The sequence below is a fragment of the Silurus meridionalis genome, chromosome 9, assembly GCF_014805685.1.
Source record: "Silurus meridionalis isolate SWU-2019-XX chromosome 9, ASM1480568v1, whole genome shotgun sequence".
Taxonomy (NCBI): Eukaryota; Metazoa; Chordata; class Actinopteri; order Siluriformes; family Siluridae; genus Silurus; species Silurus meridionalis.
The window spans coordinates 25,191,120-25,210,602 of NC_060892.1; the positions used below are offsets into that span (position 1 = coordinate 25,191,120).

General features: G+C 38.8%; 1 long non-coding RNA gene across 1 annotated transcript; it reads left to right on the plus strand.

The window, feature by feature from the left end:
* The first annotated feature begins 590 nt into the window (after positions 1 to 590).
* Positions 591 to 19,013, plus strand: LOC124391729. The gene is made up of 5 exons (XR_006927029.1): positions 591 to 665; positions 798 to 1,030; positions 14,346 to 14,441; positions 14,589 to 14,663; positions 18,228 to 19,013. It is a non-coding gene; the product is annotated as an uncharacterized LOC124391729 (long non-coding RNA).
* Positions 19,014 to 19,483: the final 470 nt, after the last annotated feature.

Sequence of the window (19,483 nt, forward strand, 5' to 3'; positions counted from 1 at the left end):
CCTTTACCCCCCACCACATGACCAACTAGATGTTGCGCTCATGTCACATGCCAGAACTCAGCAGGGACTTGCCAAGGCAAGGCAGAGGAAGCCGTGAAAATGAGGAAAGAACAGAGCAAACGCGGACAACAACGCCGTCAATCAGAGACAGACAGGACGAATCCCACCTCCTGCCTCCAGGACTTCAAAAGAGCACTGATGGGGTTGTCATGCACAAGAATTATCATTCACATTTGAGAGGATATAACCCGGCTCCTGGGTGCACAGATAGGGGGCCAACAGACGGCTCGGCTTCCCTATGACATATAGTCCAAAGAGTGATTTACGCTCACACACACACTCACACAGAGGAATGGCCCGATTAAATGAAAGACAAAATAAAGTATTATCCCTGACTTTCTTTCTGACGAAGACACGTTTCAGATTTCATAAATCACTTGTAGGTTGCTGTTCGCACCGGTAATTACCGGTTTCTTTCTTTTTTTACTTTTTTTTGTTCGATGTCACCACGCAAGACTTTATATAAATTAATATGCACATATTTGCATACATTAGCCAGCTAACATGTCAGACTTCTGTTCCGAAGGTCATGGATTCAAATCCCAGCACCACCGAACGTCTAGGGCCTTGAGCAAGGTCTTTAATCCTCAGTTGCTGAGACAAAAGTAAGTCTCTCCGGATAAGGGCATCTGCCGAATGCCATAAATATAAATGTAAATGTTTATTAAAAAAAATAAATAAAACCTAAGCAATTATTATGACTCCTAAATCAACGTGCAACTTATTTCCTTTTCCAGAAACCAGATCGTGAAGAGAAGTGTTAATGAGATGCACGCTTTAATCGCACCGCTCTGCTCGGTTAAGTGACAGTTGAAGGATGACTAATGCGCTCCATTCCCAAACAACCCCTCACCCACCAACCCCCTCCTCCTTCTGCCACGTGAGTCAGCATCGCTATGGAAGCTGCTGCGATCAACATGGCTGCTGAGGACATCTGCAGAAAACCTGGAAAAAGATTTAGGATTCTAGGGTAAGTGGGTAAAAAGTGGCAGAAAAGCACTCGAGAGAGAAATCACTAATGCACATAGTTTTTCCGGTTGCCTATTTATCTTGTTCTGACTTTGCAGTCGTGTTGTCACACCTCAATCTGTCTTTTATTCTAGCTCTCTGTGCCTTATTATTTTTCTTTCTCTCTCTCTCTCTCTCTCTCTCTCTCTCTCTCTCTCTCTCTCTCTCACTCACTCACTCACTCTTTCTCTCTCTCTCTCTCACACACACACTGTCATTCCCCTTGTTTCCTCAAAGTCTCATTCTATTTCTATATCCATCTCTTGTTATCAGTTGTGTAAGGGCAGACGTACACCAGTGTGTTTGTGTAGACTTGATAACGGATCCTACAGAAAGAATTTAAAAAGGGCCTGAACCTACATGAACTCCTGAACAATAAGCCTTTCCTAGGCACGAAGTTGCAAAACAAGAAAACATGTTTGTAATATTTAATTAAATTCATTTTTATTTGTAGAGCACTTTTGACAAAAGACACTGGAAGCTCCCAAAGCAGCTTTTAAAGCTAGAATGTACCTATAGGTTTGTTCATGTCTAATGAGCGAGTCAATGTAAAGGAGAAAACTCTCTTAGATAGTATGAGAGAGGAACCAGACACCAAAAGCAAACCTCAACATCAACACCGAATGTCCATTCATTAAAGTTCCATCATTGTTAAGGTGCTGTTCAGTGCTGAAATGCAGAACTGTTTATGCAAACTGTGGTTCTGAACCACTATATGAGACTGTTGATATTAATTCCAGTGCAAATCCATCCTCAAAGTTCTGGAGTTGCTTTGCAACTTCATGAATCTTTAGGTTGTTGATGTGGAACCATAACCAGGTTATGATTTGATGATTTGGCCCTCACAGGGTTCCATCTTTGGTCAGTGTGGATATTGATTGTTTGTAATATGAACAAAGTCAAACTGGTTCTTATTCAAAACAGAACTCTCAGGTTGAAGAAACCAGCTAAAAATTCAAGCCAACAGCTATATGCATACACACACACACACACACACACACACACACACACACACACACAACTTTTAATGACTTGTGTGTGTGATTGAGAATCAGTGTCCTCATTAAGTAATACAGCGATAAAGAATGCAGAGTAAAGTGTGGGAATTTAAGTCAGCAAAGGCCACGTTTAAGGGGCATGGTGTTTGCTGAGAGATGGGGTTTGAGTTTTCTCCATTTTCTCGCCTCCCGTCACCCCTGTACTCTTTTACTCTCTCTCTCTTTCTCTCACTCTTTTTTTTTTTTTTTAAACATGCTACATGCCACTGAGATACCAGTATTCAGTGTTCCTGTGTGTTCCTACAAAGGCTCAGGACCACAGCTTGCCTGAACAGTCCTCCATTTCAGCATCAATCACTGAACAGCACCTCAAAAATGATGGAACTGTAACAAATTAACATTCAGTGATGCGAAGGGTTTCTGTTTAAATCTGGTTCTTCTGAGGGTTTCTTCCACATGAAATCTCAAGAATTCTTCCCATGGCACAGTCGCCACTCGCTCGCGCATTAGAGATAGACATAGAACTATAAAGAGAAAGTTATACATTCTTTTATACAACTTTATAACCACTTTATCTCGGTAAAGCTGCTTTGAGACAACGTCCATTGTAAAAGCACTTTACAAATAAAATGAGTTGCGCCGAAACATGGCAATAAATTATTTCTAGTATGAATTAGTAGCGAGACAAGGACAGGTGTTTTAATCTGTAAATGTGTCCTCCACAGATTTGGCCTGGTTTCTGACTCACTTGATTCTATGGGAAACATCAATAGAGCATTTGTGGTCTTTCTCAGGCATGACAAACACTCCTCCTGTATTGCATTAATACTTTTGGTGCAATTTTGTTTGTGTGTCAATACTTGTGTGTATGTGAATCGCGACGCTCTTTGACCTTGAAATTACATTGCTTATTGGATTGCATCCGATTGCGTCATCAGTTAAAACACATTCTGATGCATTTGAGGCGCAACCAAACTCAGAAACTCAGACTACCTCCAGCAGGTTTGGCATGTTTGGGACTTCCTGGTCCGCTTGACGCCTTTCGCATCACCAATTATTTATGCGGAACGTGTCCTGTTTCAGACTAAACCAGCGTGCCAGCGTGAAAGCCTCCCTTATTCATCTGTTCTCACCTAGTCATGTGGTAAGGGTATGCGGTGTGTGTGTGTGTGTGTGTGTGTGTGTGTGTGTGTGTGTGTGTGTGAGCAATTTTTGCGTTCAAGGCTTCTCGAAGCCGCCACAGACTCGGCTATGTATAGAATAATGTTCAGAAAGAAAAAATGCTAGAAGCAGCCCAAGAAAACATAATAACATTCAGCAACTCAGTCATGAGCCTCGAGGCAACAGCGAAAAGATGGCATGAGGGGAGACGGACACGTCTGTGTGGATTTGATTACAGATCCTGCAGAAAGAAAGCACAAAGAGGCTGAACCTTGTTAAGGTGATTTACCCAATGATGATGAAGCCATTGTAGCTTCTCTCAGACCTGAGATTGCAAAACAAGAATTTGAATGAACTAATGAGATAAATGGTTTGAAAGCATGTAGAAAGATAGTTTGGTTGGTTGCTTTGGTAGGTTGAATCAGGTCAACAAAACCTGCTTAAAAAAAAGTACGGCCAAAGGCTGGCTTTCTTTCATATGAATAATATTTAGAGTAGTGTCAGGGCCACACCGGACAGCAGAGGCTCACATAAGTGGTATGCATGATATGTAGTGCATGGGGCAAGAAAGATAGGGGGCGCCACTGCATGTATTTAGTTATTCTTGTATTTATCGCTTTTTGGGGGGGCATCAACCATGGTCTTGCATACCCCTGAGGGTATGTCGCGAATGAAAAGTCGCAAACTATCGAGGTAGCGAGTGTCAAGGTTCCACTAAAGGACAGACCATTAAGCAGTTATGAAAACATACATTTTTTTTAGCATTTTTCTGTATGTAATTGTTTAAACAGTTACTGGAATGTGAATAACTTAAAATAGAATACAAATTCAAATGAATTGGTGGTGGTGGGCTTGGGGTGGTATCCCCTCCAAATTTACGCTAACAGTTTGCGAAAGAACAGTATGTGGTTCTTTCGAAAAATGTTAGCATAAATTTGGAGGGGATATGCCCCCCCAAGACCATCGCCACCAATTCATTTTGATTTGCAGAAAATTAGTATGGTGTGTGTGATGTTCTATGCCATATTATTCATAATTCTACACTATTCGTGTTATTACACACACATTTGTGTATGTCGTCTCGGATCCCAAACTACCACCAGCATCCAGACCTTCCTGGGAAGCTGAAGAGCTCAATATGACTGAAACTCCTGAGGGAAATTGTGTTTTTTCTTTTCCCTCTATTTAATAAACTAGCATGCTAGCATATCGTCCTGTCAAGCCTACTTTATAATACAGCCTGGTGTAGCCTATTGTCCGAACGCAGACATTGAATTGAAAACCGCGAACAGAACAATGCGATACCTTGCATCATTACAAGCCTAATAGTTTTGTGTGTTTTTTGCCGTTTTGGTTTAATCTGTCATTTTTTTTCTTTGTTGCTCTGTTCTTTTCTTCTCGACTGTTCTGTTCTATTCTATCCGTTGATGATTGCGCCACCATTTGAGGCAATGATACTAATAACAGTGTTTGATTTTTCTCCTCGAGGGAACGAACGGCGCCTCGACAAACATGTCAAAGTGAACAAAACGCTGCCTGTCAGTGCTTTATGAGGCTTCCTGACCGTAAACAGCCTGACCTTGGTTTTCTGAGCGGACAGACCATGGCAATTTTAGTACCGCTATAAAACATGTACATTACAGTCCCTTCTAGTCTCATATGCTTCACCCAGAGCAACAACACCACACACACACAACGATTTGGAGAACAAAAACGCCTGGTATAGAGCTTTGAGCAATCGACGTTGTCCCAATGCATCTTTACAGAAATAAACCAATGACACATAGACGTTTTTCACGTCAGAAATTTGTCCCTAGAACTCTCATGAGCTAGGTTGTGATGGTTGCCTGAGGATGAAACCTTGAGAAGAACTAGAATTAAAAGGGGGGCCTTCACTGTCTCAGAAACCCTGAACACCCATTCGTTACAGTTCCATCATTGCGATGGTTCGGTGTTTACTCTTGGACACTTGGGTGGTAGTTTTCCCAAGACATTGTAGCAAAATTGCTGTTTATAATAATTCCAGCCCAAATCCATCTTTAACCATCTTCAAATTCTCCTCACTATTCACCAGATCAATCAAATAAAATCTCCCCTTTACCATCTCATTTATTTCTGACACCAAGGTTAATCCCATCCCTGCAAAATGTACCCTGAATGCTTCCGAAATGTAGGACACCGAGGATTTGTTCAGTACCATTTGAAGTCTACTGCAGTGGTTCTTAAACTTTTTTTTCTATCATTCCTCACTTTAGAGAGGGGTAGATTTTCAAGCTCTATTTGTCCTCCATCTGTTCATCAAGCACCACAATAAAAGTGTAGTTGCATTAGGTAGCCTAAGTGTTTTAATTTACTTGCATTAATTCACTTAACGGTTTGTTTTTGGTTGCCTATATATATATATATATATATATATATATATATATATATATATATATATATATATATATATATCCTGCTATTCACTGCGCCCCTCCTGTCATATCTGTATTCGCCACTAGAGGGGCGTGCCCTTGCACTTTAAGAACCACTGGACTACCGCAACTTGCTTCTGGCATAACTGCCTTGATGCGCCCTCTGCCCTGATGTGCAACCAATCCAGAGTTGCTTTTAACCTCCCGATGTTCTCAAACATTGCAATACTCCCTCCACTGGCTATTTGTAGCTTTCTGATGGGCTAAAAAGCCCATGTACATGCTCTGTAGCGTTCATCCTTAAGCACTTCCCCACAATCTTTCAGGAAGATATGAACCAAGGCTATCCTCTGCCCTAGGCAATGGAACGAACTTCTATGCATCACTGGCTTTCTTTAAAAGATAACTGAAGACCTCAAATTTGACCAAGTAGCCTCTTAAAACCTGTCCATTATGGAAGAAGTGTAGGAGACTGGACAGGTGGGGCACAGGATGCATTTATATTTTTTCCCTCTCTTAAGAAATGAATTTACACTCAAAGCAACTAGAAAACTAACCATTAGGTCATTAATGCAAGTAAATGAAAATACGTAGGCTACCTAACGCAACTACACTTTTATTTTGGAACATTGTTGATTTAGAACATCAATAAAATCGACATTTTTGTCTTTTTTGGACATTTAAAGGACAAGTAGGGCTTGAAATGACAGAAAAAGAAGTTCCACTGCAGAGAACCCCTGCAGTTGTCTTGGAATGGGACTGAACAAATCCTAGGTGGTGCCTTATTGCCGTGCAAGGGGACTCTTTTGAAATGAATGCTGCAAATACTCAAAATCCCTGATCTAACGGACTAGCATGCGGCTGTGTTTATCTGTCGGAACATCGAGGGACATAGCGCCGAATTGTAGATAAAATTCTTATTCGATTTTATTCAGGTTTCCCTACGGTGATCCGTCCTCTAACGTCTTATTGCAAGGAGAGTTAAGCGCGTCCTTCGCCCACTCTGTCATCTTTTATCGACTTCCTTCATGCTTCACCGGTTGCCTTTCCATGTCATTGTGTATACATTTGGAAATATTGTCTTTTATGTATGTACGTGTGTGTGTGTGTGTGTGTGTGTGTGTGTGTGTGGGGCTAAGCGCAATTTATTGAGTGTTCCATGAAACCTTCTTATCCTCTTTAGGCATTAGTACAAGGAACCGTTCTCTTGACCTTATGGCTTCATCTATTCAGGTGTGTATCAGATGACATTTAGCATGCAGTAAGTGTGATCGCTTCTCATTTAGTTTCCATCCTGGACTATAATGAAGCCTGGAGGAGGACAAGATTGTCCCATAAGCTGGAAACCTGAAATTACACACACCAATTTCAGATGCTAGGTGTAATAATTTAGCTTAATCAGAGGAAATTTGTTTTCGAGTGCAGTATATTGGAGATGCTACCGCTCCGATCGCATGACCTCGACACTCTCTGCTTAGCATATGCACGTTAGCGACGATACGAATGCTAAATTCTATGCTACTATATTTCTTTCTCGGTTGCTTTCAGAAAGGTTGTTTTTTTTTTTAATATACCTACAGACGAAAAAACAAGAACGTGGCACAACAGCTGATGCCCGGATTTTTTTGATAACGTTCTCCATTGACCCCCCATCACGAATTGATTCCGCGATTCTTATTAGCAACCCCCTCCCACCTTCTTGTCTTCTTTATACATTTCCCGTCTTTCATCTGCTTCTCTGAACTGTTCTTCTAAGAGCCTCTGCTCGAATCAAAGCCTATTCGGACAAGACAAGCTTGAAGATGCTTTAAGTATCTGTGACATATTTTCATGTTTTGTTTTGGAGTTTTTTAACGTCTCCTCTTGTAGAATTTCAAAGAAACCCGGAGCCGCATTTATATATTATTTATTTTTATTTCATTTCTGCATAAATTAGACGGAATTAGATTCACATCCACATATAGCCCTGGGACGAACGTTAATATGCAGCGAAGATTCAGATTCTGTTAGATTCAGCATGCAGAACATCGACTTGTTGGTTTGTTGCACGGCGTAGACGTTCGGGTCCGCTAATGAAAAGATGCGCTTGCATGCAAATTTGCGAGGGACGGGGGGTGGAATTGGGACAACGGGGGGACGTCGTGTTTGGGAGGATAAACGGCGAACCAAGTTTCGTTTTTTATCTTCTCTACGAGTGTATATTTTACTCTGTGTTACCAGGGGTAGGTGATGGCTGAGTGGTTAAGATGTTGGCCTTCTGATGAGAAGTTCGTAAAGTCATATCTCACCCCCATGCTGCTACTGCTCGGCCCTTAAGCAAGGCCATTAACTTTGGGAGATTGTTGTAGGTCGCTCTAAATAATGGTATCTAATAAAATGCCGTCTAAACACGTTTTTGTGTTTAGCTCTAGATCTCGGGTTCGAATACCAGCACCACCAAGCTGCCACTACTGGGCCCTTGAGCAAGGCCCTTACCACTCAATTGCTCAGTTGTATAAATGAGATCTGTAAAAGGGCGTCTAATAAAATAACACAAATTTTCAAGGCACATTTTTTTAGCTCAGTGGTTAAGGCAATGGACTTTGGATTGGAGGGTTTCAAGCTCAAATTTCAGCACCACCAAGCTGCCACATGCAGGGCCCTTGAGCAAGGCCCTTACCCCTCAATTGCTCAGTTGTATAAATTATTTCATTGTATGCCGCTCTGGCTAAGGTTGTCTAATAAAATGCCGTAAATGTTCTATACACATTTTTTTTTAGCGCAAAATCTCCAATGTTTGAATCCCAGCACCACCAAGCTGCCACTACTGGGCCCTTCAGCAAGGCCCTTACCTTTTAATTGCTCAGTTGTATAAATGAGATCTGTATAAGGGCGTCTAATAAAATGACGCAATTATTTGCGGCACGTTTTTCTTAGCTCAGTGTATAAGGCATGGAACTCTGGATCGGATGGTCTCAAGTTTAAATCCCAGCATCACCAAGCTGCCACTGCTGGGCCCTTGAGCACGGCCCTTACCTCTCAAATGCCCAGTTGCATGAATGAGATCATCAAGTCACTCTTGATAAAAGCGTAATAGTAATAGTTGTAAGACTGAAATGCTGCAAATGTTCTAAACACGTCTTTTGGTCTCTGGATCGAAAAGGTCTCAAGTTTAAATTTCAGCACCACCAAGCTGCCACATGCTGGGCCTTTGAACAAGGCCCTTAACCCTTTGGGAGATTGTTGTAGGTCGCGTTGTAGGTCACGTCATTTTTTTTTTTTTTTTAGCTCAGTGGTTAAGGCATTTGGACTTTGGATTGAAAGGTTTTAAGCTCAAATTTCAGCACCACCAAGAGGCCACATGCTGGTCCCTTGAGCAAGGCCCTTAACCCTCAACTGCACAGTTGGAAGCCGCTCTGGATAAATGCGTCTGCCAAATGCTGTAAATGTCAATGTCTCTAGGAGCTCCTAGTTTCTTTCTTTTTCCGTTCACAATTTCTGCTTGGCTTTTCAACTCCCTCTATTCAACATTTCTGCTCTTTACTTTTCCAATCACTCGAAACCTCTTGTCCTTCACACGTGTCACGTTGTTCCAATCATTTCTTTCCATCCCACCTTGCGTACTTGAGCGTATCCCGATTCCTCCTCCGGTTAGCTTTTATCCGCCTTCGGCTGCCTCCTCTTTTCTCCTCCATGTCGTTCGCGTCCCACAAGATCTCAACGGTTGTGTGTTTCTTCGCTCCGTCCCGGCCGATGAATCGTGTCATGGGATGGAATAGGTAAAGGTGAGTCAAAGACGTCCACAGATAGAAAGAGCAAGAGACAAAAAAGAGCAAATCTGTTCTTATTGAAGCGACTCAGCAAATCCAAAAAAAAATGGACCTTTGAGAATTTTGTTTGTTTGAAGGTTGAGCTGGTTTGGGAAAAACACAAAAAAAACAAAGCCGGATTGAATCATTACTTTTATATGCTATTGATTTGGAAAGAAAGCGCATTGGAGCGTCACACGTCATAAGACCTACAAACATTCCCTCCCTGGATGAATAGCGCGCTTGCATTTATAATTTTCAGGGTCAAAATTCAATGGCATTAAAGAAAGAAGAAGAAAAAAAACGACGCGTGTAGGCAATTGTGGTGCTTTAATTTATTAATTCATGGGGATTTATTCAGGGACATTCGCGATACTTTAATCGGTGCTGACCTCTTCATTATTACAACATTCTTGTGTCTTCTTCTGAATGAGCCTAAGGCGAAATAAATGCGATGTCTAACTATTTAATGAAAGGATTAATTGTGTCAAGTGAAACCACTTGTTAGAAATATGAACAACGTGTTCTGGATGCATTGTGCGATTCATTATCTTCTCATTAGTTCTGATCTAAATAGAAGAGGACACCAGAAGGATTCTTTTGTCTACATTATTGAGACACATGTATTGGCAGAAACCTGATTTTTTCAGCCGTATGAGGTTCTTCATCAAACTGTTGGAGGCAAACAATTTGTTTAAGATCTTCCACTTCATCTTCAACTTCATCTACAACTTCATCTAGGAGACCTGACACTTGTGGACCGAATCGCTACAAAATCAGGGGGAATAGACAGACAGACAGACAGAAAGAACACAGTGAGAGAAAAAAGAAAGAAAGAAAGAAAAAAAGAAAGAAAGAAAGAAAGAAAGAGCATGGTGAGAAAAAGTAAGCAAGAAAGAACAGTGAAACAATCCATCCATCCATCCATCCATCCATCCTCTGTCCACATAAAATGTGGAAAAAGAAGAAAAAGAGCACAGTGAGAAAAGAAAGAAAGAAAGAAAGAAAGAAAGAAAGAAAGAAAGAAAGAAAGAAAGAAAGAAAGAAAGAAAGAAAGAAAGAAAGAAAGAAAGAAAGGACATAGTAAGAAAGTCTAATAAAATGTGGTCTGTCTGTCTGTCCTTATAAAATTTGTGAATATCAGTAGGAGCTCAGTGGTTAAAAAGGTCTGACCAGAAGGCCGTCAGTTTAAATCCCATTAGCACTAAGCTAACACTGCTGGGCCCTTAAGCGAGGCCCTTAACCCTTAAATGCTCAGTGGTATAAATGACATATCTGTAAGTGGCTCTGGACAATGCCGAATACACATGCGGCAGCGTGTGGGGTTGCTGCGGATGTCAGTCAAAGACCCACTCCTGCAGCGTCCAATAGTGTTGACTAGCATCAAATAGCGTCCAATAGCGTCGATCGCCGTCGGAAACAAATGACTTCCTGTAGCCTTCCTCATTACAGAGTCTCGGCTGTGTAGCGTTTCTTCTCTTTGACTGCTACTAGAAAGCTGGATGTGTTTACAGTCAACACAGTGAAGCAGTCTGGGTGTGATTAGAACATAAACCTAATCTCGTAGCCTTTTCTTCTTTTGTTGTGTTTCTTTTCTGCTGAATCTGTTTACTCTTCCAAAGTCACGATTTGCTTCGACTGCAAAAAAAAAAAAAACAAGCTTCGAGAACATCATCTTCCCTCCTTCCCCAATAACAGGGCTGACAGAAAAGAGGTTATAGAAGAAGGCAGGAAAATAATAATCGGTGTAATGAACGAAACCTTCTGATTTGACACACGGGTGCGGTAACGCTGTTGTTCCGAGCAGTTTATTGGATGTTCTCGAACCTCTACTCGGAGACCATGAATCATGAGTTTTAAAACCGTCGCCGTTTTACCTCTGAATCCGGGCAACACGCAGCGGTGATTTACGCTAATTTTTTTTTTTTACAAGCTTTCAAGACTTTTATTTGTCAGAAATATTTATAGATGTTACAGTATATTCAGAAGAAAGATGGCAGTGAAATGAAAAATACCCGATCGGCGGCTTAGAAATTGTGCAGAAATTTTGATAGTTTGCAGCCCCTAGAGGATCTGTGGCGGTACTGCAGGAGGTCCGCTAAATAAATAATATTTAAAAATATTATAATTAATACATTAAAATTCTATAAAAATTTAAAAAAACATCTGAAGTATCATCCACCTCAGAGTGAAAAGAAAATGTACGGAACTGCAAATCTTTAAAAAAAAAAAAGGGGCATCTGCAAACAATTATGCAAAAGATTTCCGTTGTATAAAATATAAAAGAATAATAGAAAAAAAAGGGAATATGCAGTGGAGCATCTTCCCAGAAGAGTGGAGCTTATAATAAGAGTAAATTTGATCTAAATTTTGGATGCTCAGAAAGCACAAGCGATGTTATAAAGTTACACTTAAACAGCAATCAACAACGGCGTTCTCGTTACTTCCTGTCAAATAAATCCTCTCCGACAGATACACACTCAATAAACGGGATTAACAGCCAGTCGGTGTTTCGTTTCTTGGTAAGACTCTGAGCCACCTCGAGAAAAAAAACGAGTGCGAGAGCAGAAACGTGGGTTTAAAGCGGATCTGGAAGGCAGCTAAAGCAGGTAAAGCCTCAAAATGGACAAATAAACTGAAGCATAAAAGAGGATTAATTAAAAAAGGGTGTGGAACATGGACGGATTATCCGTGTCACCAGTCTGGACAGAGGGCTGCAGGACAATTGCAGGAATACAGATACTAGAAAGTGGATCAATTTCGAAAAAACGGGTTGTCGAGTCGCGGGGCGTGAAAACGGAGGCTTTCGGAAAACGGTAGCCGTTAAATAAACGGCGGGCGGAAATTCGTTGCTGTGATTTTAGACGAGAACGTTTTCAAATCGATCCGGATTTAATATAGACGTAACGTAGACGTAACGTAGACGTAACGTAGCCTAGATATTTTTTAAAAAAAAACCAGCATGCACAAGAAGAACGGAAAATGGCGCTAATGCTATAATATCCTCAAGGGAAATGACACTATATGCGTATGCTCATATTAGTTTTCGTCGTCTGCTTTTTTGTTTGTTTGTTTGTTTGTTGTTACTGTTTTTTTTTTTTTTCAAATCGTTCGGAAAGCCGACTCTTCGGTAGCGCTGTTCCCGGCTCGCGTTCTGCCGGTGAATTATGAGCCGTTCTGTACCGGAGTAAGGAATCGATAGCTCAGAGGCTACAACCCATCTTTTCCATACACAAATAGAGGGCCATGAGCTGTTTGCGCTATTACACAACAGGCGTTCGCATGAGTGTCACATCTCCCATTAATGGTGTATCGATCCTGTCCTTACAGTTTTGTGCATCCCACCTCCTCCTCCTCCTCCTTCTTTCCCCTCCTCACATTTCTTAGCTTTTCTTCCCCCCCCTCGTGTCTCTCTCTGCTGCTTGTGGGTTTGTACGAACAGCCCCTACTTTGGTCGAGAAGATTATGGTGGGCTTCCTACACTGCCGAGTGACTAATAGGCTGTCCGACTAGATAAATTACACTTTAAGCAAGAGAAAATAGCTCCTGAGAGTAGCTTCCCACATCTCTCTCTCTCTCTCTCTCTCTCTCTCTCTCTCTCTCTCTCGTTTTTATCTCTCGCTTGGCCTCTGATCCGTGCGACAGGTCGTAAGGAGTGTGAAGTGCACCCAGCCAGCATGCGACACATCAATAAAGGAATTATGCAGATGAATCCCGTATGTGTCAATGGATTATGAAGATCCTCTGATGTTCCTCTCCCTCCCTCCCCCTGTTTTCTCTCTTCTCTCCCAACTTTCTAATCAGTCGATGGAAAGGGGTTTGAAAACTCGCAAGAAAATGTTTGCGATTCGAACGGACGTGTGTATTTATTTTTTCGTCTTAAAGGTCACTCTTTCTTCCTTCTTATCGTATGCTAGCTGAGTGAATGCGGCTAAGAGTGACCACTGCAGCTCGGGTTAGAAGGCGTTAGGGGGGAAGAGCAGAAAAAAAAGAAATGAAAAGGAATGCATTGTAGGCAATTAGTAGGCTTGGGAAAGACAACGATACACACTGTGTGTATATTATTGTGTGTATATTTGTTTTATGTCTTTTGTGAAGACAGACACAGACAGACAGACAGACAGACAGACAGACAGACAGACAGATAAAACAACACAAACAGAAAAATAGATTATTGAGATAGACAGACAGACAAATTAACAGACAGACAGACAGATAGACAAATTAACAGACACACAGACAGAAAAATAGTTAAATGCAAATTGTCGGCCAGACAGACAAAAAGGTAGATTGACAGTCAAACACAGACAGACAGACAGACAGACAGACAGACAGATAGAGACAGATAGATAAATAGATAGATAAAACAACACAAACAGAAAAATAGATAAATGCAGATAGACAGACAGACAAATTACCAGACAGACAGACAGACAGACAGACAGACAGACAGACAGACAGACAGACAGACAGATAAAACAACACAAACAGAAAAATAGATAAATGCAGATAGACAGACAGATAGACAGACAGATAGATAGATAGACAGACAGACAGACAGACAGACAGACAGACAGACAGACAGACAGACAGACAGACAAACAGGTAGATTGACAGACAGACAGACAGACAGACAGACAGACAGACAGACAGACAGACAGATAGATAGATAGATAGATAGATAGATAGATAGATAGATAGATAGATAGATAGATAGATAGATAGATAGATAGATAGATAGACAGATCAACAGACACACAAACAGAAAAATAAATAAATGCAGATAGACAGACGGCCACACAGACAGACAGATAGATAGATCAATATATCTGAATTGCTCCCAGACTTTATGGCAGACGTTGATGTTCATGATATGAAGCTGAAATCAGATTGGTCCATTCTCTGATCTAATAAAGGCGTTCCTCCGAGCTGAAGAGCAGAGGGGAAGATGTGCGCCGACTCTAAAGTGACTCCTGCAGTCAACGCCACAGTAAAGGATGGAACGCCAAGAGGTTTTCCTTTTTTTTCCTTCTATGTCGTTGTTTTCTTTTCCTTGTACATCCCTCCTCTGTCCCTCCATCCATCCTCATGCACTCTGATGAAGCACAGGTTGCTGTGTTTAATAAGAACCCCTTATGTTCCTCTGCTTTATCATCCAGCCAGGCAATATAGCATAGTGAAAGCTGAGCTACGGCTGAGGAAGTCGAGGAGGTGCTGCTGGTGAAATGAGAGAGGTAAATAACACACTATGATTACTGTGCATAAATAGGCCTAAATGGGACAGACAAGGTGCTCATATTCTTTGCTCTGGGCAGAGGAGAGGGAGGAAGAGATTATATTACCGGAGCAGCATGTGTTGGACAGGATGCTTTATGAGGCAGGCAGTAATTGTGATTTTGATCATGCTTTGACAATACAGCAGTACAGACATGCCAGCGGAGACGGTTTAATTTAAAGAGAAATAAACCGGATGCCAATCTCCTACCTGTTCTAACCTCTGAAATAACGCAAGATTGGAAGAAGAAATAATACAGAGACGAAACCTATTTTATGCCGATATTATGTCTCATTTTATGGCCGGAGACATGACACTTTCACGGCTTAATAATCCACCAATTATTATTATTATTATTATTATTATTATTATTATTATTATTATTATTGTATATAATTATATAGACAGAAGAAGGTGCTAACTTAGTGGTTAATGCTCTGGGTTACTCAGCAGAAGTTCAGGGGTTCACTCTTCAAGCTGCCACCTCCTGGGGCCCTAGAGCAAGGCCCTTAACTGTCGGTGCTCCATGGGAGCTGTATACACGCTTTAAATACATTTTTTTCTTCTTAGAATTCACACTAAATATAGATGATTGTCACGTGTATGTTGCTCCTAGCGTGGTTTCAAATAAATACAAAAAAATCAATTTAACAACATTTAAAATTAATTGTTGTTTTTTTATTAGCCGAAATATGGAGGATTATCAAATGTGCACATTCTTCAATCAGTTCAGATAAATAATTCAATGAATAAATTCAATTAACTATTTGATATCTGTATCTGTTTATTTAATTTAACAATTAAAAAAAGAAAAACAACAATCTAAATAAAGCCTGTATTTATATATATATTTATATTAAGGAGTAGATGTCTGTGTGAACTGGAATGCAATGCTCTGCTGCCCCCTGCTGATAAAGCGTAGTCTTTACAAGGAATCTTTTTACCTTTTTGATTTATTTATTTGATTTTTTTATTATGATTATTTTTTATATTATAAATAAAATTTATAATTGAATTTTTTCTTCCTATTTTTATGCTTGTAACTTATAAATGTACTATATGAAATAGATTATTATTATTATTATTATTATTATTATTATTATTTATCTTAATAATAATTATAAATATTATTATTATAAATATAATTATAATAATAATAATAATTATTATTATTATTATTATTATTATTATTATTATTATTATTATTATTATTATAATATTTATAATTATCATTATCATTATTATTATTATATTTATCATTATTATATATTTATTATCATTATTATTCTTTTTTTTTTTTTTTTTCACTTGAACCAGGAGAACCCAACTTTTTCCAGCGTGTTCTTCACAAATCTTATGAAACATCTTTAGTCAAAAATCTCATACGAATCTAATAGTGTCCACTGACCTTAATGAAAACTTTTCTTAATGTCTCTCTCTCTCTCTCTCTCTCTCTCTCTCTCTCTCTCTGTCTCTCTGTCTCTTTGTTTCTCTCCTTCACTACACAGATTGTCTTTTTAATTACATCCCGTACAGAATAAAGTAAACGCATTAGAGGACATTGATAGATCCGAGTTCTTCACACGATCGTAATCGCAGCCGAAGTAATTAAATGCAGGTGTTGATCATCAGAACTTTGTATACCAAAGAATCCACATTATCTGGTTTAAATAAATCGTCTGTCATTCTGACAATTTGTTTACACATCTGTAAGTCTTTTATTTCTTTGTTTTCTAATGCTGGCTTGTCATCGAAACCCACAGAGAAAATGTTTAGAACCGGAATCTTTCAGAACACGAGGAAGGATTTCAATCGCAGGGATCAGTTCTGGGTTTGTGTTGAAGAAAACATCACTATAGGCTTTTATACTGCATTTAAACACCAGCAGACTTCAACCGTGTAGAAATACTGCAATCTGTCAGTCAGTGAGTGCACAACAGTGCAATTAGATTTTGTTTAAATATTAGGAATAAAACTAAAAAAAAAAATTTTTTTTTTTAAATTTCAGCAATTTTATATATGTGAAGTAAGAATTGAATTTTTAAAAGCATCTTTCTTTCTTTAATTTTTTTTTCTTTAATTTTTTTTTTTTATGCTTTGAAGAAATTCTTACTTCACATATCCCAGGGATGTTAGAAAGCAGGGGTCAGAGATGATACAGCGCCCCCCCCTGGAGCTCAGAGGGTTAAGGACTTAAACCTTATGACCTTCTGAGAAGTAATACAGAACATTGTTATTAAGTAATTCCAGTTCCTTTCTTTTTTACCGCCCCATTATGATCCTATTTATTGTATATATAAAATTAATAATAATAATTTATTGTTTTTTTTTTTTATAAAATCATGAGTAGTTCAAAGATAAAACCCTGAAAAGCAAAAAAAAAAAAAAAAAAACATCGGATTAAACTTTCTGAAACTTAAAATAAAAAAATTAAAAATTTAAAAATCAGTTTTAGCTTTGTAGCATATAAGTACATAAATGAAGCATTTCACGATATGTAAAATAGTATTGTTCATATAAAAATAGACTTTATTTTAAAAAGCATCTTTTGGTAAAAAGTGTTAAAAAGTGCAAAACATCAAATTGACTTTCGAAAGCCTTTACACATCAAAAATGCTACATTTTGAAAGCCGTGTGTGTTTTGTACACAATTTAAATCTTTAGGTGCCAAAAAGGAAACTTTTTACAGGTTTATTATATGATATGACAAATCTGGCTTTGACTTAAATATTACTTTTTTTTAAATAAAAAAAAATTATTTCATGTTTTTTTATTAATATTATTTTTTTATTTAAATGAAGATTTTTTTAAAAACCTGAAACATTTTATCATTTAAATTGTTGCAGCTGCAAGTGTCATTTACAACCACCCCCATTATGCCGCCAATTTATTTTTCCTAACTTTTTTTACTTATGTGTAGTTCATTAATAAAGGCCTGAAAAGCAAAAACTTTTATTCTATAAAAAATTATATGTACAAATATGAGTTTTAGCCTTAGAATAAAAGAAAAGCATTTATTTATTTCAATTTTTTTATTTTTTTATTTATTTTTTTACACAAACGCATTTTTTTTTTTTTTACAGAAATAAAGCACTTTTTTTTACATTTATGATATATGACAAACCGTGTTTTTTTTTGGTTTTATTCAAATATGATTTTATTTTTAAAAGCTAAAATGTGTAAAAAAGTGCAAAACGTGAATGAAAAAGGGTTCTTAGGTGCAGGAAAGGCGATTCCAAAATTATTCCCAGGTTTATGATGAGATATGACAAATCAAGTTTTGACTAAAATATTTGTTTTTCCATTGAAATATGGTTTATTGTATTTATATTATTCTTTTCTTTCTAATAACCACGTGTAGTTAATTTCTGTAAGAAAGTAGCTTTTGGAACATGGGGTCGAATATATTTTGCCATTCAATTCGACATGTCATTGAACTACTTACATTCCCAATTACTTCCAAAATTGCATATTGAGGCATCCTTTGGGCAAACAGGGACCCTTTTTTTCCTCTCATCATCAGAACAGCTGGTCTAAAGAAGGATCCGATGGACCGGATCAAGTCAATGAAGTGTAGGTTTTTCCCAGATGTGAGTTGCCAGTTCCAGATGCGTCTTCTTTGGGTATATGTGGATTGTCTGCTGCATCAATGAAGATCCCCAGCACAACAGTTGTTCTCAGGCTGGCTGTGATTTGCAATACCTGAAGAGAGACTCAGTGAAAGTGAATGGAGATGGTGAGTATTATTATGTCTGATCAAGCCACACAACAAAATCTCAATTATATCCATGACTGATAAAACCTCTTCATCTAATTACATGAAAATCTACTTCACTGTACCACAGGTTTACGTTCCTGTAGTGTATAATGTTCCGAACTACGAGCCAGATTTCAATAAGAATGATTCTAACACATACCTATTGGATTATTAGTTAAATTATTGTTGTTAGTTCTTAGTACTTGGATCGCAATCTACACTATATGAACAATATCGCCACATTGTGGACAAAAAGGTAGACTGATAGTCAAACACAGACAGACAGACAGACAGACAGACAGACAGACAGACAGACAGACAGACAGACAGACAGACAGACAGACAGACGGACAAAAAGCTAGATTGATAAGCAGATAAAATGTAGATAAATAGACAGACAGACAGACAGACAGACAGACAGACAGACAGACAGACAGACAGACAGACAGACAGACAGACAGATAGATAGATAGATAGATAGATAGATAGATAGATAGATAGATAGATAGATAGATAGATTGGACGAACATTGATTGTATCGCCTAGGAAAACAACCTAGCCGAGTTCGTCTGGTAAAACATGCCTGTAGCTCTGCACACATTAATACATCTGAGTTAGACTTTTTTATTTTCTACGGAGGAAGAGAAATGTATTTGGTCTCAGTCATACTTAAAAATACATTCAGAAGAAAAGCTAGACATCATGTGGAGGTCGCCCAACCCTGAAGCTAGCTAGCGTGTCTCATCCCGGGAAAGGGTTTGTTCTCCACTTCCAGACCAGTGAATACGAGCGGTACTACTGGATTACAGCCTCTGAGGGGCGCTGCACATTGAGTCTGCATCTCTGGTGAGTAGGTTGGATTTTAAATGTTTTTGTCATGTTATTAGACAAATATTGATTCTGAACTGCTCCAGATGTTGTAGGTGACACAGTTGAGGTTGTAGTGTAGAGGTTTGGAGTCTTAACTGGGTTTCTTGCTTTAGTAAAATGTTATTCACACTTGAATTATGTATTGTATTCAT